Genomic DNA, 25706 nt, shown 5'->3' on the forward strand with positions numbered 1-25706 from the left:
TGAATTTAGCTAATTCAATTTCCTCACTTTTCAAAATACTTGGTCTGTCTGACAACTCGCATACATTTAAATGCGTTGCTATTTCTGCAGTTACCTCAGCTTTCTTAATCCTTAAATTGTAATCCTAATTGTAAAGCATTCGCTAATTCCATCAATTTAATTTCAGATACGGGCGGCATGGTGGTACAGTGGTTAGCGCTGCTGCCTCACAGCTCTAGGGACCAGGGTTCAATTCCCTGCCTTGGGTCACTGTCTGTGTGGAGTTTGCATGTTCTCCCCGTGTCTGCGTGGGTTTCCTCCGGGTGCTCCGGTTTCCTCCCACAGTCCAAAGATGTGTAGGTTAGATGGAGTGGCCATGCTAAATTGTCCCTTAGTGTCCCAAGATGTCTAGGTTAAATGGATTAGCCATGCAAAATGTGTGGGGCGTTAGGGTGGGGGAGAGGGCCTGGGTAAGATACTCTGTCAGAGGGTAGCTGCAGACTTGATGGGATGAATGACCTCTTCCACACTGTAGGGATTCTATGATTATATCCACTTTTCAATCTTTCCAAGGCTATATTGTCTACTCCCAAACAAGTCTTAGCCCGTCAGATCCATTTTTGCAGTCACCTTATTTTAAATCACACACTTCCTCACTTGGTTCCATGTTTTCTTCACTCTCGTTACATTTAAAAAGTCACAAATTCCCTACATGCAAGGAATTATGCTTTCCAAAATCCCGGCCAAATGCTCCCAATATTTGTTATGAGCCACGCTGATATTAAATATGAGGGCATCCCAAAACCCAGAAGGGTAACTTGAAACATCGGTTTGTAGTGTTGTATGTGTTTTTTTTGGCATTATGTAAGAAATGAGGGACAACCCAGTGATGAAACAGTCCAGTCGTTGTGTAAACAATTAAAAAAGAATATTTATCAACTTAAAAAGAAAATCAAAAACACACACGGCAAGAAGGACCACAATACTCTATGACTTTAGGATACTGATGTCTGTACACAAAATTTTACATGAATCTATCCATTGGACCCCAAATTACCCACATTTAGCTGAACTTTGTGACACCCTTTTCCCCAAATAATATCTAATGTTAAGTAATTTTATGAGTTAAATCAAGCAAATAATTACCACAACCAGGTTAAGGTGGCCACGTTTGGGAAACAGACTTCTGGTCCAGTGAAGCCAGAGAGTGGCTGTTTCTCTTAGATTTGATTTGATTTATTATTGTCACATGTATTAACATACAGTGAAAAGTATTGTTTCTTGCGCGCTATACAGACAAAACATACCATTCATAGAGAAGGAAATGAGAGAGTGCAGAATGTAGTGTTACAGTCATAGCTAGGGTGTAGAGAAAGATCAAGTTACTGCAAGGTAAGTCCATTCAAAAGTCTGACAGCAGCAGGGAAGAAGCTGTTCTTGAGTCGGTTGGTACGTGACCTCAGACTTTTGTATCTTTTTCCCGACAGAAGAAGGTGGAAGAGAGAGAATGTCCGTGGTGTGTGGGGTTCTTAATTATGCTGGCTGCTTTGCCGAGGCAGCGGGAAGTGAAGACAGAGTCAATGAATGGGAGACTGTATCTGCAACTTGTTGGCATTCTGACGTTAGCTGTCTCTCTCCCTTTTCTTCTTTGCGTTTTACTGTTACACTATTTCTTTCTCTTTGATTTTAACACTCGGTGGAGTCTGGTTTTGGCAGGTACATGTCAATTTCATTACCTCTCCACTTTGAAGTTATCACTTCTATAGCTCCTTTCTATAGTCATACATGTAAAATACTCGTTTTCCACTGATGGGCTAATTCACATCTCATCATTTCTCCAGCTGTCTGCCTCTAGTCAACTCCTTTTTTGGTTTTTAAAAATTTTCCCCAGTTGCAACAATGTATTCAAAGCCTGAAAGGAGCAATCTTCAACAGTTGTTGGCTCACCAGAACTTTGGTTTGTTTAAACTTTTGGGGCCATAAAGACATGCCCTATTTATATGTATGATACCTGTTCAGAGTTGTATTATTATGGCCAGGATTTTCTGGCCGCGCTCACGCCGAAACTGGAAAATCCCACCTGAGGTCAATGGATCTTTGCATGGTCCCTGTCCCGCCTGCTACAGTTCCTGTGGCAGGTGGGAGGGGAAAATTCATCCCTAGCGAGACCGGAAATTCCCGCTTGAGATCGACGGACATTTCTGTTGTCCGCCCCTCACTCGCTCCGATTCCGTGGCGTGTGGGATGGTAGAATTCCGGTGTATATGTCTTTCCAGGTTCAGTATGGTTAGTCTGTACTGTAGGGCACATGAGAAGGTTAATACAGCATCTTAATTAACCCTCCTTTATTCTGTTAGATGTTGAGACTGAAGTGATCCATTTTCCATATTGCTTTCCACTTTACGTGCTCCAGCATCTCAGGAAGTCTTTTTTTCCAGGTTGGTCGCATTTTTGAGAGAAAAATGGCAAAATAAAATCTTTGCAGATTTGTGGCTGGTTTATAGACCACAAAGATAGACTTCAAAGGGAGTGAATATTCCTTCAGGATGAAGGGTGATAGCTTGCCTTGCAATCAAGTGCCTGATCTGAAACTATTTGACAATACCCAGGTGGCCAAATTCATCACTCGAATGTTTCAGTTGTTTCTCTCAGAAAGTTGGAGTAGAGCCGTGAAGAATATGTTAAATGTAGTTAAAGATGATGAATTAGATATCTATGCTTTTTTGTCAGATTGAGGATAGGCGAAGACATTTCCATATATATAAATATATATAAGACATACAAATCTCTTCCAGATTTCTGATTTAGATTTCTCTTGACCTGGGGCGGCACGGTGGCACAGTGGTGAGCACTGCTTAGTGTCTGAACATCTACAATTCATCTCAATTTAAACTGAGAATTTGTGCAAGTCTGAAACCAATATAGTTTTTTCTTCAAGTTTATTTAGTCATTTGTGGGGCGTGGCTGTCACTGGCAAGGCCAGCATTTAATGCCTTACCTAACTGCCCTCAAGAATATTGTATTGAGCTACTTTTTTGAACAATTGCAGTCTGTGTGATGATGGCACTCCCACACAGTGGCACAGTGGTTAGCACTGCTGCCTCACAGCGCCAGGGACCTGGGTTCGATTCCCGGCTTAGGTCACTGTCTGTGTGGAGTCTCCATTTTCTGCCTGTGTCTGCGTGGGTTTCCTCCGGGTGCTCTGGTTTCCTCCCACAAGTCCGAAAGACGTGCTAGTTAGGTGCACTGGCCATGCTAAATGCTCCCTCAGTGTACCCGAACAGGCACTGGAGTGTGGCGACTAGGGGATTTTCACAATAACTTCATTGCAGTGTTAATGTAAGCGTACTTGTGACACTAATAACTCAACTTTAAACTGTAGCATTAAGGGTAAAATATTGGGATTACACAGAACAAGAGGCTACATAACAATTGTTCTCAAGTGGATGCCATGATCATAAACACCTTGGAGTACAAAACTATCCATCACACCACCACTGAGGTATGTTTGGAGCGTTCGAGAGCCTTTTGACAGCAGGGAGAGAGCTAACAAGACAGAATGATTTTGGCGTGTGGATGGCTGAAACTTTGATATCTGATAGTGGTACAAGGGAATGGGAAACAAATTATAAACCAGAGACAGGGAGTGGGTGTGGAGCTGGGAGAGGAATGGTGAAATATTTTGGGGCCAGACCTCTAAAGAATTTGAAGGATCATACCTTACTGTCTCAGAAAATGCAAACTGCAGTATTCATGACAAAGGGTAGAGTTTCCTCTTTGGGCACAGTTTGTGATCTAGGCATTAATTTGGTCCAAAATTGTGTCAGGGAGAATCTGTTTTCCTCAGTTTTGTACTCAACTTCATTTGCAAAGCACGAAACGTAAAATCTGTCGTGAGTCAGTGTCATAGAATCATAGAACCCCTACAGTGCAGAAGGAGGTCATTTAAATTATTGAATCTGCGCTGACTATCCAACAGAGCATCTTACCCAGGCCCTCCCATCCTATCCCCATAACCCACACATCTACCCCATTAATCCCCTTAAACTACATATCTTTGGACACTAAGGGGCAATTTAGCATGGCCAATCCTCTTAACCCGCACATCTCTGGACTGTGGGAGGGAACCTGAGCACCCAGAGGAAACCCACGCAGACACGGGGAAAATGTGCAGACTTCGCACAGATAGTCACCCAAGGCTGGGATCGAACCCGTGTCCTTGGCACTGTGAGGCAGCAGTGCTAAGCACTGTGCCACCATGACGTCCCATCAGACAGCATTTTAAAATATAATTTTTTTAAAAAAGTAATGCTTTAAAATTAATCCCTTGTTATATATTTTAAGTGATAAATTGGAGCAATTTGATTAATGCAGCTGGAAATTATTTTAAAATTGCACAATTTTTATCACAAAAATATAAACATTTTGAGCAGTGTCTCAGTCACTGTCTATAAGTAACCTGATTTTCAATAACTGAACATAACTTCAAGAAACCAACATCTGCCTTCAAGAAAACATGCAGAATCATTTTCTAGTTATATTGGTGTACAGTTGTTGGCTTCTTAGTTTTTTAAAGATGAAATTTAAAAACTTCTAACATGTGCCAATAGTGCTGTTGTGTCCAAAAGAACAAGCTTAAATTTTGGAGTTTGCGCGAAGGCCTGGAAGTGGATGCAAATAGAGAAATTTGTACTAATTACTAATTTGATTGGAAGTTCAGGACCAGCATAGTGGCAATGTTTTTAAAGCTACCATAGATCGAGATGTCTCAGTAGATCCAGTGTATAAGATGATCGCATTTATTTGTGACAATACTGTGCCTTTAAGAAATGCATTTGAACCATGTTCTTGTGCAAGATCTGTTGTAGCAGTTTTTTATTTGCGTTCAGAGCTGTAGTGTCTACCAGCATCCTGTATTGTTGCTGCAACAGCATAATTGTTTCTAATGGCTAGAATGTTGGTTTTAATCTGAACTAATGCTGTTCTGCTGTTTTCCCCTGGGATTTTGCAGAGTGGGGCTTCATTGGGGTGATTGGCAGGTACGGTCATGTGATGGGGAAGCTGAGCTTTTCACTGAATGCTCAAGCTTAGATGCTGCTTTTGAGTCAAGAGAAAGCAGTGTCTCTCTTATTTCCCCCTCTCTGAAGTCTGGAGACTAGAAGCTGTTAGAGACGTAAGTTTATCTCTCTGAGGCTTTGCTGTTTTGAGGATATATCCTTCTTTGTAAACTTCTGTCGGGATCTCTGTCCGGAAGTGTAAAAATGAAAATCCAGCATCCAATGAGCATATTTGTTTTCGGTGTTAATTAAATTTGAAGAAGAATGTATGTCTGGGGGGTATTGCTTGAAATTGGAACAACAAAGATAGCTAGCTGTTATGAATTATACTGTGTCATGTTTAAGTCTTGTAATTAAGAACATAAGAACATAAGAAATAGGAGCAGGAATAGGCCATCTAGCCCCTTGAGCCTGCCCCGCCATTCAACAAGATCATGCTGATCTGAAGTGAATCAGTTCCACTTACCCGCCTGCTCCCCATATCCCTTAATTCCCTTATCGATCAGAACTCTATCTACCCGTGATTTAAACATATTCAACGAGGTAGCCTCCACCACTTAAATGGGCAGAGAATTCCAGAGATTCACTACCCTCTGAGAGAAGAAGTTCCCCCTCAACTCTGTTCTGAACCGGCCCCCACTTATTTTGAGGCTGTGCCCTCTAGTTCTGGTTTCCCTTCTAAGTGGAAAGAATCTCTCTGCCTCTACGCTGTCTAGCCCCTTCATTATCTTATATGTCTCTATAAGATCACCGCTCAGCCTTCTAAACTCCAACGAGTACAGACCCAATCTGTTCAATCTCTCCTCATAAGCTACACCCCTCATCTCCGGTATCAACCTGGTGAACCTTCTCTGCACTCCCTCCAAGGCCAATATATCCTTTCGCAAATAAGGGGACCAAAACTGCACACAGTACTCCAGTTGCGGCCTCACCAGTGCCTTGTATAGTTGCAGCAAGACCTCCCTGCTATTATATTCTATCCCCTTCGCAATAAAGGCCAACATTCCATTCGCCTTCTTGATCACCTGCTGCACCTGCAGACTGAGTTTTTGCGATTCGTGCACAAGGACCCCCAGGTCACTCTGCACAGTAGCATGATATAATTTTTCTCCATTTAAATAATATTCCAATTTACTATTATTTCTTCCAAAGTGGATAACCTCACATTTGCCAACGTTATATTCCATCTGCCAGATCCTCGCCCACTCGTTCAGCCTATCCAAATCTCTCTGCAGACTTTCCACATCCTCCATGCAATTCGCTTTTCCACTCATCTTTGTGTCATCAGCAAACTTTGATACCCTACACTCAGTCCCCTCCTCCAGATCATCTATGTAAATGGTAAACAGTTGAGGCCCCAGCACCGATCCCTGCAGCACGCCACTGGTCACCAACTGCCAACCAGAAAAGCACCCATTTATTCCAACTCTCTGCTTCATGTTAAATAGCCAATCCCCAATCCACGCCAACACCTTACCCCCAACTCTGTGTACCCCAATCTTCTGCAGCAACCTTTTGTGAGGCACCTTATTGAATGCCTTATGGAAATCTAAAAACACCACATCCACCGGTTCCCCTCTGTCCGCCGCACTAGTCACATCTTCATAAAAATCCAGTAAATTCGTCAAACTTTCCCTTCATGAATCCATTGATAATTGAATAATTGATAAAAGTTATGCTAATTCTTTTTGTTATATTCTAACTGTGTTCTTAAATAAGCTTTATTTGATAAAAGCTTCCTAGTGGGTCACTTGAATCATACCTGCAGTGAAACATCTTATGCTCACCAGTGCCAAAATCAAATGTGAAACGTAGGGTCCAGGCAAACTTCACAAAACACCTTGGCTAGAATGTTGGTTTTAATCTGAACTAATGCTGTTCTGCTGTTTTCCCCTGGGATTTTGCAGTGTGGGGTTTTATTGGGATGATTGGCAGATACGGTCATGTGATGAGACTGGGCCCTAACATATTCAACCCCCAAAATCATGTTTTTCCATATATTTGTATATGTTCATCCATATATGTTTAAGTAAACCCTTCCCCACTTTCAGTCATGACATTCCATGCTTGGATTAGTAGTTAGTCTCAATTTTTCAACCCATAATTAGATGCTTTACATACCAGTTCCTTATGGGTACAAGTGTTCAAGCAGGCTATTTGGGTTATGTTGCGAAGGTGCAAGGGAGTTTAAGACACTGTCATACAGAATAAACCCTGCGTGGTGAAAGGCAAAGATGGTGATCACTCACATTCATGCCAGTGGTTCACATTTACACTCAGGATATAAATCAACTCTCCATTTTTTGGAATAACTTTGAGGCTTCAAATGTCAATTTACACACCGACATCAATGTTTATTTATTAGTGTGACAAGTAAGGCTTACATTAACACTGCAATGAAGTTACTGTGAAAATTCCCTAGTTGCCACACTCCAGCACCTGTTTGGGTACGCTGAGGGAGAATTTAACATGGTCAATGCACTTAACCAGTACGCCTTTTGGACTGTGGGAGGAAACCGGAGTACCCAGAGGACACGGGGAAAATATGCAGACTCCGCACAGAGAGTGACCCAAGCCAGGAATTGAACCTGGGTCCCTGGCAAGGCAGCAGTGCTAACCACTGTGCTCCCATGGTAGCGCAAACAAATTATTTCACTTTGATATGTGCCACAAAGTTAAAAAATGTATTCATGATATTGAATGATGAGATGAACAAAGAGATAACTGCATTTAAAATAAAGAATGGAGCATCTTAAATAAATGAAACAATCTCAAAGAGGATAATACCCCTGATGCAGATGGCTTGAATTCACTTATTTGAAAAAAAATCTAGGGAATCTGGAGCGGCATTACGACACATACGCGATAATTTGTTAGGAAAAGGTATAGTGCCAGGGAACTGCCAAACAGCTAATGTCATTCCTTTATTAAATTGATCTTTCTCTATACTCTAGCTATGACTGTAACACGACATTCTGCACTCTCTCATTTCATTCTCTATGAACGGTATGCTTTGGTTGTATAGTGCGCAAGAAACAATACTTTTCACTGTATGTTAATACATGTGACAATAATAAATCAAATCATAAAAACCCTACAGTACAGAAAGAGGCCATTCGGCCCATCGACTCTGCACCAACCACAATCCCACCCAGGCCCGAACCCCATATCCCTACATATTTATCCACTAATTCCTCTAACCTACACATCTCAGGATACTAAGGGCAATTTTTTTTTTAGCATGGCCAATCAACCTAACCCGCACATCTTTGGACTGTGGGAGGAAACCGGAGCACCCGGAGGAAACCCACGCAGACATGAGGAGAATGTGCAAACTCCACACAGACAGTGACCCAAGCCGGGAATCGAACCCAGGTCCCTGGAGCTGTGAAGCAGCAGTGCTAACCACTGTGCTACCGTGCCACCCGGTATGAAAATCAAATCAAATGTTTAAGAAAGGAGACTAAACATGTCCAGGGAATTATACACCAGCCAGCTTAACATTGGTGGTAGGAAAAATATTGCAATACTGCGAAACAAGAGAATAGGAGAATATCTATCGAGTAATGAATAATGTCAGAGAATATGGAGTCAGGAGACATGTGGCAGAATGGATTGTGAACTAGTGTCAATTGTCAGAAAGCAGCGAGTGGGGCGGTTCTTTGGTACAGTGGTTAGCACTGCTGCCTCACAGCTGGCTGGTGTATATTGTTAGAGGTTGTTGTCAGTAATTTCAGTGAGGAGTTGGAGAGAATGAAGGTTATTCCTGCAATCTCTCACTGCAATATTGTGGAAAACCTGTAGAGATTTGCAGGAATGACTGTTTACATTGTTTCTCCGGATTCCAGTGAACTTCCACTCAATTCTCTGAGAGAGATCAAGAAGTCCCCATAGAAAGTAGAGATCTTTGCCTTTTATAGTTACTTCCTTGACATTCCCTTTTAATATCACTGAAGAGCTACATTTACAGCCCTATAAATTACTCTTCACTACATGACTCTCTTCCTATTATTTCTTTCTTATTTCCCAAAATCACAGCAGCTTTCCAACCTCTCGCTTTGCCTGTTGTATTGCAATCTATTGTTTATCGGGCCAACATTTCCTGCCAACCTATTGATTAGCCTTTTTTGACACACCTTATTGTCAATGAGAGGAAATCTGACACGATAAAAGATGAACGTTCTCTGCAAAATGTGCGGATAGAAAGCATGTATGAACATAGAACATAGAACAGTACAGCACAGAACAAGCCCTTCGGCCCACGATGTTGTGCCGAGCTTTATCTGAAACCAAGATCAAGCTATCTCACTCCCTATCATCCTGGTGTGCTCCATGTGCCTATCCAATAACCGCTTAAATGTTCCTAAAGTGTCTGACTCCACTATCACTGCAGGCAGTCCATTCCACACCCCAACCACTCTCTGCGTAAAGAACCTACCTCTGATATCCTTCCTATATCTCTCACCACGAACCCTATAGTTATGCCCCCTTGTAATAGCTCCATCCACCCGAGGAAATAGTCTTTGAACGTTCACTCTATCTATCCCCTTCATCATTTTATAAACCTCTATTAAGTCTCCCCTCAGCCTCCTCCGCTCCAGAGAGAACAGCCCTAGCTCCCGCAACCTTTCCTCATAAGACCTACCCTCCAAACCAGGCAGCATCCTGGTAAATCTCCTCTGCACTCTTTCCAGCGCTTCCACATCCTTCCTATAGTGAGGTGACCAGAACTGCACACAATACTCCAAATGTGGTCTCACCAAGGTCCTGTACAGTTGCAGCATAACCCCACGGCTCTTAAACTCCAACTCCCTGTTAATAAAAGCTAACACACTATAGGCCTTCTTCACAGCTCTATCCACTTGAGTGGCAACCTTTAGAGATCTGTGGATATGAACCCCAAGATCTCTCTGTTCCTCCACAGTCTTCAGAACCCTACCTTTGACCCTGTAATCCACATTTAAATTAGTCCTACCAAAATGAATCACCTCACATTTATCAGGGTTAAACTCCATTTGCCATTTTTCAGCCTAGCTTTGCATCCTATCTATGTCTCTTTGCAGCCTACAACAGCCCTCCACCTCATCCACTGCTCCACCAATCTTGGTGTCATCAGCAAATTTACTGATCCACCCTTCAGCCCCCTCCTCTAAGTCATTAATAAAAATCACAAAGAGCAGAGGACCAAGCACTGATCCCTGCGGCACTCCGCTAGCAACCTGCCTCCAATCCGAAAATTTTCCATCGACCACCACCCTCTGTCTTCGATCAGACAGCCAGTTACCTATCCAATCTGCCAACTTTCCCTCTATCCCACACCTCCTCACTTTCATCATAAGTCGACCATGGGGCGGCACGGTAGCACAGTGGTTAGCACTGCTGCTTCACAGCTCCAGGGTCCGATTCCCGGCTCGGGTCACTGTCTGTGTGGAGTTTGCACATTCTCCTCGTGTCTGCGTGGGTTTACTCCGGGTGCTCCGGTTTCCTCCCACAGTCCAAAGATGTGCGGGTTAGGTTGATTGGCCAGGTTAAAAATTGCCCCTTAGAGTCCTGGGATGCGTAGGTTAGAGGGATTAGCGGGTAAATATGTGGGGGTAGGGCCTGGGTGGGATTGTGGTCGGTGCAGACTCGATGGGCCGAATGGCCTCCTTCTGCACTGTAGGGTTTCTATGATTCTATGACCTTATCAAACGCCTTACTAAAATCCATGTATATGACATCAACTGCCCTACCTTCATCAACACACTTAGTTACCTCCTCAAAAAATTCAATCAAATTTGTGAGGCACGACTTGCCCTTCGCGAATCCGTGCTGACTATTCCGGATTAATCCGCATCTTTCTAAATGCTCGTAAATCCCATCTCTAAGGACCTTTTCCATCAATTTACCAGCCACCGAAGTAAGACTATCCGGTCTATAATTACCAGGGTCATTTCTATTCCCTTTCTTAAACAGAGGAACCACATTCGCCCAACAATTTTTATAAATTCCTGCAATTACTGCTTCTACCCTTACTAGAATGATGTAATCAGACTGTGGTTGTGGCTTCCTGCCCACCCGCAGCGTGGCCCCATTTCCCAGACAGCACATGTGACAGGGACAAGGGGCAGCACGGTGGCACAGTGGTTAGCACTGCTGCTTCACAGCGCCAAGGACCCAGGTTCGATTCCCGGCTTGGGTAACTGTCTGTGTGGAGTCTGCATGTTTTCCCTGTGTCTGCATGGGTTTCTTCCGGGTGCTCAGGTTTCCTCCCACAGTCTGAAAGACGTGCTGGTTAGGCTGTGCTAAATCCTCCCTCAGTGGACCTGAACTGATGCCAGAGTGTGGTGACTAGGGGATTTTCACAGTAACTTCATTGCAGTGTTAATGTAAGCCTACTTGCGACACTAATAAATAAACTTAAAACTTTAAAGTTGATTGACTCAGCACCATTCCTGTGGAATTTTGGCTGGATTTTTCAGCTCGTGCTTTAATCATGGAAGTGATAGGAAACAGAGAATGATAGAATCATACAGCGCTGAAGAGGCCCTTCAGCCCATTGAGTCTGCACCGACACATTAGAAACACCTGAACTCCCACCTAATCCCATCTGCCAGCACTTGGCCCATAGCCCTGAATGTTATGTTGTGCCAAGTGCTCATCCAGATACCTTTTAAAGGATATGAGGCAACCCGCCTCTACCACCCTCCCAGGCAGCACATTCCAAACCATCACCACCCTTTGGGTAAAAAGATTTTTCCTCACATCCCCCCTTAACCTCCTGCCCCTCATCTTGAACCTATGTCCCCTCATGACTGACCCTTCAACTAAGGGGAACAGCTGCTCCTTATCCACTCTGTCCATGTCTCTCAAAACCTTGATCTTGAAAACCTCGATCAGGTCACCCCTCAGTCCTCTCTACTCCAACAAAAACAACCCAAGCCAACTCTCTCCATAACTTAAATGCTCCATCCCAGGCAGCATCCTGGTGAATCTCCTCTGCACTCTCTCCAGTGCAATCACATCCTTCCGATAATGTGGTGATCAGAACTGCACACAGTACTCCAGTTGTGGCCTCACCAAAGTTCGATACAACTCCAACATGACTTCCCTGCTTTTGTAATCTATGCCTCGATTGAAAAAGGCAAGTGTCCCATATGTCTTTTTCACTACGCTACTGACATGCACTTCTGCTTTCAGAGATCTGTGGACAAACACGCCAAGTTCTCTTTGTTCCACAGAACTTCCTAGTGTCCTACCATTCATTAAGTACTTTCTTGTCAAATTACTCCTTCCAAAGTGTCACGTCACACTTTTCAGGGTTAAATTCCATCTGCCACTTATCTGCTCATTTGACCATTCCGTTTATATCTTCTTGTAGCCCAAGACACTCTGCCCCACTGTTAACCACCCGTCCAATCTTTGTGTCATCTGCAAATTTACTAATCCTACCCCCCACATCGTCATCAATGTCATTTATATAAATGATGAATAATAATAATAGGGGGCTCAACACAGATCCCTGTGGTACGCCACTGGACACTGGCTTCCAGTCACTGAAGCAGCCTTCTGTCATCACCCTCTGTCTCTTACAACTGAGCCAATTTTGAATCCACAGATATCAAGCGGGCCTTCTGATTTTAACCACCCTTCCCGATCCACTGAGAGAGATTTAGGGAACAAATATCAAGCTCAGGCACCCCAAACCCAGTCCAATCCCATTCCTGTCCCATTTCATTTTAAAGACAGGCAGGGGCCTAATGAACATCCTAAAGTCAAAGCTTGATGACACTATTGGTATTGTACATAAATTGAACTGTAAGTTGGGGAATGTACCCGCTTGTTTGTTGTATACTTTATATATCTGATTTGGAAGGAAATCTGCTGTCCTTACCTGGTCTGGCCTACATGAGACTCCAGATCCATAGCAATGTGATGATTCTCAAATGCCCTCTGTAATGGAGGGCAGTTAGTGACGCTCACGTCCTGTGAAATGGATAAATAAAATTGGTAGAAGAATTAAGGGTTACGGAGATAAAGCAGGAAAGTGGATTTAGTGAGTGTTAGGTCAGCCATAATCTTATTTCTATAGCTCTAGGAGCTAAAGGGATCAAGGGATATGGAGAGGAAGGGGGGATCAGGATATTGAATTTGAATTTGAAAATGAATGGTGGAGCAGGTTCGAAGGGCCGAATGGCCTGCTTCAATTTCTTTTTTCTATGTTCCTACCTCAGAGCAATGCAGAAATGACATTAGTTCTAAGTCAGGTTTATATCCAATGTTTCTAAACATCTTAGCAATCACAGGATATTTCTACACAAATGTTCAAAGCTCTAGCTTCTCAGGTCTTTCTGGCAGCTTCTGTTTACTTCCACTCTAAGAAGCTCTAGTCAGGCTTAATCAGTTGAGCAAAGTGAATGTAGATAGGTCAGAAGACTAACATGATCAAACACAGATCAGTTGAACAATTGAATGCTACAGGAGGTCCGAACTGTGGGATTCCTGGTTGTTTGTCAAAGGCAGGAGCTGCCAACTCCCAAAGGTAAGTGTTAGTTTAAACACTGCCTCCAGGCCAGGAGGATATTCCCACAGGCCCCTGGCTACAGTCTCTTGCCAGGCAGCCAGATTACCCATTTTGCTGGCCCTACACTATGTTAATGAGGCCCTGCCATTAAGATCAACGCTGTTTTCATGTTCTCAGCCAATTTTGTCCACATTCATAACTTCCCTGTCTTCCTTAATGCCGGGGTTATTGAATAAGTAGTAGCAAATCGTTCTGCCAAAGGAAATTGCAGACTCCTAGCAGCTTTGTAAGGGAGCTGAAAAAGGAGAAATGAAGATATTTCTCCCACGCACCTCACCCGTCCACAGGCACAGAACACCTCCCTTTAAAAAAATGGAGAGCACCTTTAAACAATGTTGGACATGCCAGATTCCCACCCTCCCCAGAAAGGCACGCAACCAATAAGCATTGAGAGTTGTCTGCAAGTCTGACCCATTGGAACCAGACCCCAATAATAATTTTATGTTACTCCTGTGCCCATGTGAATGAGCACAGGTGCCATATTGCAGTGTGCAGTTTTTAAGGTGCATATGAATTTTGAATATTGTAAATGATAATAAAGGCATGCAGACTGCAAGTTTAAATCAGGGCGGCACGATGGCACAGTGGTTAGCACTGCTGCCTCACAGTGCCAGGGACCCGGGTTCAATTCCGGCCTTGGGTGACTGTCCGTGTGGAGTCTGCATGTTCTCCCCATGACTGTGTGCTCCAGGTTCCTCCCACACTCCAAAGATTAAGTGAACTAGCCATGCTAAAATTGTCCCTTAGTGTCCAAAGGTGTGTAGGTTAGGGAGATTAGTGGGGTAAGTGCATGGGGTTACAGTTATAAGGGGGGGTTTGCCTGGGTAAGAGGCTCTGTTGGAGAGTCAGTGCAGACTCTGTGGTGAACCATCGTTGGTTCCCACCAGGTAGTACTGAGCCAGGGTCTGGCCAGTACTATGAGTCTGTATATATGTTGCTGTTGGGGTTAGGGTTGGGTTGTTCTACATGTTACTGTTGGGGTTAGGGTTGGGCTGTTCTACCTGTATTATAGTTATTATGGTACATCCCAGTCGGGCTCCGCCTCCTGGGAGAGGTATAAAGGTCACTGCTCTGTCTGGGACCCCTCAGTCTGGGATCGTGTATTATATATGGTAGCTCTATTGTAGTAGTTAATAAAAGCCTTTATCTCCTCGAGCATCTCTAGCCTCGTGAGTTATATCGCGCATCAGACTCGATGGGCCAAATGGCCTCCTTCTGCAATGTTGGGATTCTATGAAAATCAGTGCCTCCTGGGTATCTCCAAATCACTCCTGGATCTCCTTAGCGTTATCCTGGTGTGGGTTACAGGAAGAGAGGAAAAAAATAATTTTAAAAAACCTCATTTGACTGTTTCGCTCTCGGTGTACTGTCTAAGGTATTAATGAAATGCTAACTTGTGTACACAGGAAAAGAATGATACATAATCCTGAAATATTGAATTTTGATGTTTATACCACAGCTAGGGATGACATGCATTTGCCTGACAAACCCTTTTGTGCCGGGGAGCTTAATGATATCGAATGCTGCTTTAAATGTAACAAGGATATCCTCAACACCTTTTTGGCAATATGTAAAAAAATGTGTCCCTGCTGAGAAGAAGCAGTTTAAGCAGATTGTTAAAGTCACAAAATATCCCTCTTGCTGAGTTACTTTGCCCGCTGGTTGATGCCTCACACAAGTCCCTATGACCCTTTGCCAATACTTAAAAAATTAGTTTATGTACTTTGTAAACAACTGAGAAACATGCCATTCTTCCAGTGCAGGTCATTTGACACCCGTTTTCGTAGTGTGTGGTTGGATTCCATGGTGAATGTGGTTCATCCTGAAATGTTGGTGGTTGCTCTCCATGGAAACTTGGACACCGAGTTGCAGTGGACTGCTGAGGCTCTCTTTACACACATACGATCAGGACAATGCAAGCCTCCACATAATCGCCTGTCAAATTCAATTAGAATTTATCACAGCCCTTTCAAGTCTCGCCAAGATAAACCCACTGGGCTCTGCAATGTAGCTGGAAATTGCTAGTTGTTTTATGTCCGAACCTATTAACAAGACGACAAAAATACTATCATCTGCAGTTTTGCATTTACCCGTTTCGCTGCTGCAGATTTGACGCTCAGTAATTCAATCAAAAATGACTATCAGGTTGTATTTCTGATACCTTCGTATAGATTTCAGAACAACACAAATTGTGAGCAAAAGACACGCTAAGTTTTAACCCTGCCTGTCCAGCTGAAACTGGGCAGGTGAGGGATTAAAATACTCCATGAGACTTCTCTACATCCAACCTGCTTCCTTCGCTGGGGGTTGTGATCTTAACTTGCTCTTCCTGTCCTGACAGCGATGCGTGCAGGACAGTTTCTTTAATAAATATGTAGGTGAGCTCCAGTGATACAATTTGATTTGATTTGATTTATTATTGTCACATGGATTAACATACAGTGAAAAGTCTTGTTTCTTCCATTCATAGAGAAGGAAACGAGAGAGTGCAGAATGTAGTGTTACATGAGAGGCCATGGTAAGTGGGTGGGTAAATATACTGGTAATGTCACTGGACTAATAATTAAGAGACCCAGGTTAATGTACTGGGGACATGGGCTCAAATCCCACCATGGCAGCTAGTGGAATTTAAATTCAAATGATGTTTCAGTAATGGTGATCATGAAACTTCTATCAGTTGTCATAAAACCCATCTGGTTCATTAATGCCCTCTAGGGAAGGAAATCTGCCACCCCTACATGGTCTGGCCTATATGTGACTCCAAACCAACAACAATGTTGGCTCTTAACTGCCCTATGAAATGGCTGTGCAGGTCACACAATTCAAGGGCAATTAAGGGAGGGCAAGAAATGCTTGCTCTGTGCTTCTGACCTGGGAGCGAAATTCCAGGCCAAAACTTGACACCAAATGAAACCACATAAAGAGGTATTCAGGCAGGTGCACAAAAGTTTGGTCAAAGACAGAGAGTTTAAGAAGCATCTAAAAGGAGGAGAGAAGGAAAGTGTTAGAGAGGCAGGAATTCCAGAACTTTTGACCGGGCCAGCTGAAGGCAAGTCTGCTATGCTGGTGTGAGGTCCTTGGGGAATCACTGATTGATCTCCCTGTGGGGCTCATTGAGAATGAGCTCCCCTGGTAACAGGCAGTGAGTGGCCTGTTCAGCTGAAACTCATAACCTGAGCCTTTATAAGGCAGGCCCAGGACGGGGCCTGCTGAACTATAGGCAGGGATCAGCATGTGTACACCACAGTAATGGTTTTACTTTGCATTCTGTAATAAAGTATATTCCTTTCCAGTCGGGCTTCCTGAGTCATTACAGGTGGAGGGGAGGGGGAGAGTGTGCAAGAGGCCAGAATTGGAGGAAAGATCTCAAAGGGTTGTAGGGCTAGAGAGGGTACATAGATAGGGGGGGAGGGCTCCAGAGATCAGGATAGTTTCCTACCCACATGACCCCTGACCCTTAGTTATAAGAGGGGCTCATATCTGAACCTCCACCACAATAAGATGGTGACTGATGTATCCACTACTCTCTAGTTCCCTAATGAGAAGACTAGTTTAGTGGGAGTGAAGTTACTCAGGTTGATAGATTATCTATATTCCTTATCTAATGGAACAATAGAAATGCTAATGTCATTCTGATTCACAAATCGGAAAGCTGGTGTTCTCCGCACTTTCAGATTTACACCGATGAAACACATCGATGCCCAAAGCGCTGCTCAATTTCTCGGAATCCTGTCATGGCATAGCTATTGAGTAAGAAGTTTAACAACACCAGGTTAAAGTCCAACAGGTTTATTTGGTAGCAAAAGCCACACAAGCTTTTGGAGCTCTAATCTAGCTATTGAGTCCCAGCCTTGCTTTGAGCTGAGACCATCTGTTTGGGAAAAGAAATTGTTCATTCCTTTTGTGTGAATGGTTTGCGGGGGGCAGGGTGGAATTGCATGATAAAAGTAAGAAGGTGTCTTGATGGATTTTTGATTGATTCCTTGTTGCAGATGTACCTGAAACCATGACTGAGGAGCTTGTTTCTTTACCCTCATTATCTGGCAGATGTAAAAAACAATGTTTTTTCGACAATCTTATGGCGCGGTTCAAGTCTCTTGGCTTGATTTGATTTGATTTATTATTGTATTGGGATACAGTGAAAAGTATTGTTTCTTGCATGCTACACAGTCAAAGCATACTGTTCATAGAGAAGGAAAGGAGAGAGTGCAGAATATAGTGTTACAGTCATAGCTAGGGTGTAAAGAAAGATCAACTTAATGCGAGGTAGGTCCATTCAAAAGTCTGATGGCAGCAGGGAAGCTGCTCTTGAGCCGGTTGGTACGTGACTGATGCGCGTTATCACACACGAGGCTTGAGATGCTCAGGAAATAAAGGCTTTTATTTACTGTTACAACGAAGCTACTATGTATAGTACACGATCCCAGACTGAGGGGTCCCAGACAGAGCAGTGACCTTTATACCTCTCCCAGGAGGCGGAGCCCGACTGGGATGTACCATAATAACTATAATACAGGTGTAACAGCCCAACCCTAACCCCAACAGCAACAAGTAGAACAACCCATCCCTAACCCCAACAGCAACATATATACATACTTGTAGTACTGGCCAGACCCTGGCTCAGTACTATCTAGTGGGAACCAACGATGGTTCACCACAGTGACCTCAGACTTTTGTATCTTTTTCCCAAAGGAAGAAGGTGGAAGAGAGAATGTCCGAGGTGCATGGAGTCCTTAATTACGCTAGCTGCTTTACCGAGGCAGTGGGAAGTGTAGACAGAGTCAATGGATGGGAGGCTGGTTTGCGTGATGGATTGGGCTACACTCACGACCTTTTGTAATTTCTTGCTTGTTTAATTGGAAGAAGTTGCTCAGAGCTATGATAACCTTTTGTGGCCCATTGGGTTATTCAGATTTTATCAAACATTGTAGGGTATGGATCTCTGCTCTGCTAGATGCACCTAAATGGTGTTTTCTGGCCCTCGATATTACTATGTTCATAGACATAACAAACAGTTCTCATAAAGCAGGAACAAGAGCTCATATCCTAACTGTCCAGGAGCAGTTGTATGAATGTCTGCTTCAACCTCAGTGGTTCATATTGAAGTGTTTTGTTAAAATAAATAAAGAGAAACTCCTTCCAGCAACGGAAGGGTTGGTAACCCGAGGACATAGATTTAAGATAAGAACCAGAGGAGACATAAGGAGAAAAAGAATTACCTGATGAGTTGTTACGATCTGCAGTGCATTGCCTGAAAGGGTGGAGGAAACAGTCATAGATTCAACAATAGCTTTCAAAAGGGAATTGGATAAATGCATTAAAGGGGACTTTTTTTCAGGATTATGGGAAAAGAGCAGGGGAGCGGGGCTAATTGGATAGATCTTTCAAATACATGGCACAGTGGGCTGAATCTGGTGCTATACCATTCTATGATTCTGCATTAGTTCGAGATACTTGTATAAATATATGCAAAAATTGGACAGTTGGCTGGAGGCAGACTGTTGCAGTAAACGTAGTATGGATGGAGACATTTTTTAAGCAAAGGTTGAACTGCCACTGTATATTATTTTTAGACCTTAATTAAATAAAAATCTTGGTTTATAAGGAATGGTAAAAGGTACAGAATAAATGATTCAGTGGGTAACAGGGTGTTTGGTGAGGAGGAACAAAGGGGAGGCACATTAAAAGCAAAGAAACACTGTTAAAAAAAATGAATTACCGTGCAGTAAAAAGAAAAGTGAGATGGAGATGTGGGAAGTTCCATCGAGCCTGCAGATGACAGGAAATTGCACAGAAGAATTGGAAAAAGATTTGAGCAATGTTTAAATTATTTGGAGCAGCTACTGGGGCAGATTAAGAACAATTTTCAGGGTGAAATCACCCATTTTCTTACATTTAAATGAGGAAGAAGTTTATATTTATAATAAATTATAATAAAATCTGAGAAAATCTTTGACTGGATGTAATAATGAATAAGTTAGAAAGCAACAAAGGTTTATTTATTAGTCACAAGTCAATTTACATTAACACTGCAATGAAGTAACCGTGAAAATCCCCTAGCTGCCACATTCCGGCGCCTGTTTGGGTACACTGAGGGAGAATTTAGCATGGCCAATGCACCTAACCGGCATGTCTTTCGGACTGTGGGAGGAAACCGGAGCACCCGGATGAAAACCACGCAGACACGGGGAGAATGTACAGACTCTGCACAGATAGTGACCCAGGCTGGGAATCAATCCTGGGTCCCTGGTGCTGTGATGCAGCAGTGCTAACCACTGTGCCACTGTGCCGCCCCTAACACAACCTAAAATTTAGACTTTAACTGGCCAGTGGGATGATGCTGGGAAACCATGCCACTGAGTTAATTTCCTGCCTGCCGTCAGGGTGGTTTTAATGGCCGACGCATCACTTAAAATGCCGTTGGCTGACTTCCCGCCTGTTCTGGTGGGGAAGTGGTAAAAAGTCACACAGGCTACCCTGGCGGCATTTGGTTTGGGATTGGTGGTGGGATAGATTGCTGGGTGTGTCTCATGGGGGTTTTCTGATTAGGATGGTGGATGGGTGGGGGGGGCGGGTGGAAGGTGCAGGGTAGGGATAATGGTGGTGTTGGGTTTGGAGGGAAGAGGAGAGGCGCAATATGTGTGAGGGGAGGCCAACACTTTTCTCTTGGGGCCTACTGACCTCGAAAATGGCAAAAACACCTATTAGGACTTCATCCTTGCTGCCATCGCCTCTGTAGCTCGCTGTCCAGTTTCAAGTGACATGGCCAAGAATCGATGTGAAATGTAAGAAATGAGCTAACCCACTTTGGCAAGGTGCCCATGCTGCCGGTTTAGTGGAACAATTAAATCCCAGTTACTCCAGGGGCTGATATCCAACCTGCATTGATCTTAACTGGCCACCCTCCTGATTTCAAACGAGAAGATGGAAAAACGAAATCACCCAAATGACTCACATGTAACTTCGGTTAAATCGTTGGATGCCCAATAAAGCACAAAGTGAATACCAGACATAGGCCGCTGCAAGGGGAAGGTTTGATGTTAACCACAGCCGGACAGATCTGTAGGGTAGCCAGAATTGTAAAAATATAAAGAGGTGTGCAGTGAGGGAAATGAAAGCATTCAGACAGGGCTTAGGAAAGACATTAAGACAGAAACAACTGAAAATCTGAAAAACGATCTGCCAAACTGAAGTAGAAAGAGAGAAAATGATATGGATGGTCTGGTCTGCAGGGTAGGCCCAAAAGTTTCCAGCTTTCGGGAAAGCATTCGTAAAATAAATGTATAAAACTAACAACCATGCAAGATGTTTTAAATTCCAAAAATAGGTACCATCATCCCACAGAAGAAAGGTCACTTGAAGAATTCTATGCAGTGGTTGTAAATCAAGAAATGAGAAAGATTAGGTGTTAATGCTAGTAATAGAACAAAGAACAGTACAGCACAGGAACAGGCCCTTCAGCCCTCCAAGCCCGTGCCGATCATGATGCCCTAACTAAACAAAAAAAAATCTTCTACTCTTACTCGGTCCGTATCCCTCTATTTCCTCCCTATTCATGTCCCCTTACAGATACCTCTTAAATGTTGCTAATGTGCCTACTTCCACCACCTCTCTGGCAGCGCATTCCAGGCACCTACCACTCGCTACATGAAAAACTTCCCCCGCACATCTCCCTTAAACTTTCCCCCTCTCACCTTGAACCTGTGCCCCCTTGTAATTGACAGTTCCACTCTGGGGAAAAAGCCTCTGACTATCCACCCTGTCTGTGCCTCTCATAATTTTGTAGACCTCTATCAGGTCTCCCCTCAGCCTCCGTCTTTCTAGTGAAAACAATCCTAGTTTATTCAACTTCGCCTCATAGCCAATGCCCTTGAGACCAGGCAACATCTTAGTGAACCTTCTTTGCACTCTCTCCAAAGCTGCCACATCCTTCTTGTAGTGTGGCGACCAGAACTGCACGCAATACTTCAAATGCGGCCTAACCAACGTTTTATATAACTGCAACATGATTTCCCAACTGTGGGTGCTCAGTGCCCCGGCATGCCATATGCCTTCTTAATCACCTTGGCCACCTATGTTGCCACTTTTAGGGAATGGCAGACCTGCATGCCCAGATCCCTCAGTATGTTCGTGTTCCTAAGGGTTCTGCCATTTACAGTATAATTCACACCTAAATTTCATCCTCAAAAATGCATCACCTCGCATTTCTCAAATGCGAGGTGATGCAAGTGAGGTGGGGGCGTCCAGATCTAGAGGTCATAGTTTGAGGATAAGGGGTAAACCTTTTAGAACTGAGATCAGGAGAAATTTCTTCACCCAGAGGGTGGTGAATGTGTGGAATTCACTACCACAGAAAGTAGCTGAGGCCAAAACATTGTCTGATTTCAAGAAGAAATGTTGGGGCTAAAGGGATCAAGGGACATGGGGGGAAAGGGGGATCAGGATATTGAATTTGATGATCAGCCATGATCAAGATGAATGGCGGAGCAGGCTCAAAGGGCCAAAATGGCCTACTCCTGCTTCTAGTTTCTGTGTTTCTATTTGTCAGGTTTAAGTAATGAATGACATAATTATGTCATCGCTGTGCATAGTCTGCAGAACCACCGCAGCCGGTGATATGGAAGTGGGAGAGGAAGTGAAGTGATGTGAGGCCAGCTACTTTTCATGTCACCATAAGGGGAGACGATGGTTTCGTGATATTATCTCTAGACTATTAATCCAGAAACCCAGCTGATGTTCTGGGAACCCGGGTTCGAATCCCACCATAGCAGATCGTGGAATTTGAATTCAATAAAAACAAATCTGGAATTAAGAATCTACCAATGACCGTGAAATCATTGTCGATTGTTGGAAAAACCCATCTGGTTCACCAATGACCTTTAGGGAAGGAAATCTGTCATCCTTACCTGGTCTGGCCTACATGTGACTCCAGAGCCACAGAAGTGTGGTTGCCACTCAACTGCCCTTGGGCAACTAGAGATGGGCAATAAATGCAGGCCAGCCAGCGATGGCCATTTCCCACGAGTGAATAAAAAATGAAATGCCCCCTGGACCGATTGCCTACTGCATGGGGAGTGATTGGGGCAGTGAAAACAAGGCTGCTTATTTGTTGTTCCATTCATTGCTGTACCTGACATTTTCTGTTTACAGAACTGAGCATGGCATTCAGGAGGGTGAGGAGAAGGAGTACTCCTTTTCAGCATAGCTGTTTATAGAGTTCTTGTTGAAGACGTACAAAGGGTTGTCTTCTGCAGAACTAAGGAGTAGCCTCCAATGGCAGTCAATGTGTGCATTGCCTGGGTGGACCTGTGTGAATAGGTTAATACTGTCTCAGCTACGTTTGGACAATGGGAACAGATGAGACAGAAATTTCAAGATTTCGGAAGGTACATAGGGCAAGTAAATGCAAGTATAAGAATTTGATACTTTATGAGATCCTTGGCTCTCTTGGCACACTCCTGTCTCATTAAGTCCTAGAAAAATGAGAAATTAAATCAGAACTTTGGAAAAGCCAAGTTTCTAGCTGGGCTGTTACAAGGTCTGGATACATTCAGAGGGGACAAGACCAGAGTGGCATGCTCTCAATATTAGGAATTCTAAGCACCCAGAAAAGGACTCAGTGTAGTATTGAGTGTCAAATAGACCCTTCAAACTTATCCTTTCCATAACCTCTTTCAATTCTAGACACAGAACTTGCCTTTGCAAACTCAGTGATTTGTGTGACGCTGCACTGAAGTGAGAATGTTGCTCACATTCATCCTAAGGTTGGAATTGTGGCCGACAGAAACCTGAACACTGACCTTTAACAATTTTTTTAATAGCGGAGGTACTTTAAACAGAATGCTGGCCACTGGGAACAATCTCCACCCATTCAGACTTGAGTGCCCACTATTAGCATGCACATATGGATATTCCCCTGACTTTGGAAAGTTGGGTTGGGTCGGCATGGGTTACACAGTGGTCAGCACTGCTGCCTCACAGCGCCAGGGACCCGGGTTCGACTTCTGGCTTGGATCACTGTCTGTGCGGAGTCTGCACATTCTCCCCTTGTCTGCGTGGGTTTCCTCCGGGTGCTCCTGTTTCCTCCCACAGTCCGAAAGTGCTGGTTAGGTGAATTGGCCATGCTAAATTCTCCCTCAGTGTACCCGAACAGGTGCCGGAGTGTGGCGACTAGGGGATTTTCACAGTAACTTCATTGCAGTGTTAATGTAAGCCGACATGTGACCCTAATAAATAAATTTTTTTAACGTTTGCTGCAGTCAGAGATGTAGGTTTGCAGCAGGAGAGCTTCTGACCTAATTGTTAGGATGGAAAAGAGCCAAGAGACACAGCTACGTCATAAATTTTAACGACAGCTCATTCTTACCTTGGCGCAGCCAACATGCAAATCACTGAGGCGACTGTTCTCTGGGTTTGCAAAGGCAAATTCTGTGGTCAGAGTTATCAGAGGTTATGGACAGGGCAGGTTTGAGGTCAAGTTGAGTGCCATCCATTTTTACATTGCTCTGCTATTCACTCATTTATTCCCACATTTGCAGACAATGGATTAACAGGAGAGCAGACACTATCTTGCCAAGTCAGCTGACAGTATTGCTAAACTTCACAGCAGTCCCACCCTTTTCCAGCGTCGCGCTACAAACTTATGCCACTCACTCCAATAGTGGCAAATGCCGCCCTTGATGAATTCACTCTGGAGCATTCGGCGAGCGAGCTACAGGTGCACTCGGTGAATCACAGAGTTTCAGTGAGGTGCAGCAGATCGATGTGGAATTTGTGGAACCTGCCTCTACTATCCAGAAGCATAGTTGCAAGGTGCCTTCTGACGCATGTGGATTTGGATTCCACAGGGCACCCCTTCGAATCGAGTTTGAGATGGTTGAAGGAGAGAGATGTGGCCGTGAAAGTGAGTTTTTGTGGATACCTAATCAAATATGGGAAGGGTAACAGAAAACAATGAAGGTGAACACGGTAAAGGAGACATCCCATCCATTGACTCTGTCTACACTTCCCGCTGCCTCAGCAAAGCAGCCAGCATAATTAAGGACCCCACGCACCCCGGATATTCTCTCTTCCACCTTCTTCCTTCAGGAAAAAGATACAAAGGTCTGAGGTCACGTCCCAACCGATTCAAGAACAGCTTCTTCCCTGCTGCTGTCAGACTTTTGAATGGACTTACTTTGCATTAAGTTGGGCTTTCTCTACACCCTAGCTATGACTGTAACACTACATTCTGCACCCTCTCCTTTCCTTCTCTATGAACAGTATGTTTTGTCCGTATAGCGCGCAAGAAACAATATTTTTCACTGTATACTAATACATGTGACAATAATAAATCAAATCAAATCAGAAGAAGGAAATTCCACTGAGATGAAGGACGACTCAGTAGTATTTGCTATCTATGCATCAACATTTCACGGGGATATTTGAGAAGGTGCCAAAAAAGTTTCTGAAATTTAATGGCAGGATAAAGAAGTTCTCTACCTGCATGCATACAATGGTCGCCTGACCAATCTCATTGTGTCTCCTGTAGCCTAAACAACGTTTCATAAAGGTACCACTGGAGGCCCTTTTAAGAGTGGCCACATAACCTTTTCTAATTTTTTGGAAATAGAGGAGTGCTCCTTGTGGATCCAGAATACATCCCCCTGCCAGTCCAGGCTCACCACTCCCTCCATCCCCTGCCCCAAACCCTCCCCTCAAACCCCCATCAACAGCCCAATCTTGATGGCCGCTCTCCCTCTCAAGATCTACCTGTGGGATGACACATCATCAGAAGGAGCTATGATCCATCAGGTTCATTAGGAGAGTTGCATTAGGACGTCTCTACGATTTTGAAGCCAAGCACTTCTATTTAAATGAAGCCCAATGTCCAATTTGGCTCAGGCCTCAGGTTGGCATGGACTGACATTCAGACCAATTGCCCTGTTATCTTGTTACCCATTTTGTGCATGATTCCAATTTTTCCCCTCTGCACTTGTCTCAGAGTGTATCATTGTTTATGTTGATGTGAATGGACCCGACTGAGTTACATGAACATTACTTAAACTATAATGGTTTCTTTCACTTAGAAAACAGTGGTAGAAGTTAGAAAGGGAAAGAAAGATGGC

Source organism: Mustelus asterias, chromosome 20 (assembly GCF_964213995.1).
Source record: "Mustelus asterias chromosome 20, sMusAst1.hap1.1, whole genome shotgun sequence".
In the NCBI taxonomy this organism is placed as follows: domain Eukaryota; kingdom Metazoa; phylum Chordata; class Chondrichthyes; order Carcharhiniformes; family Triakidae; genus Mustelus; species Mustelus asterias.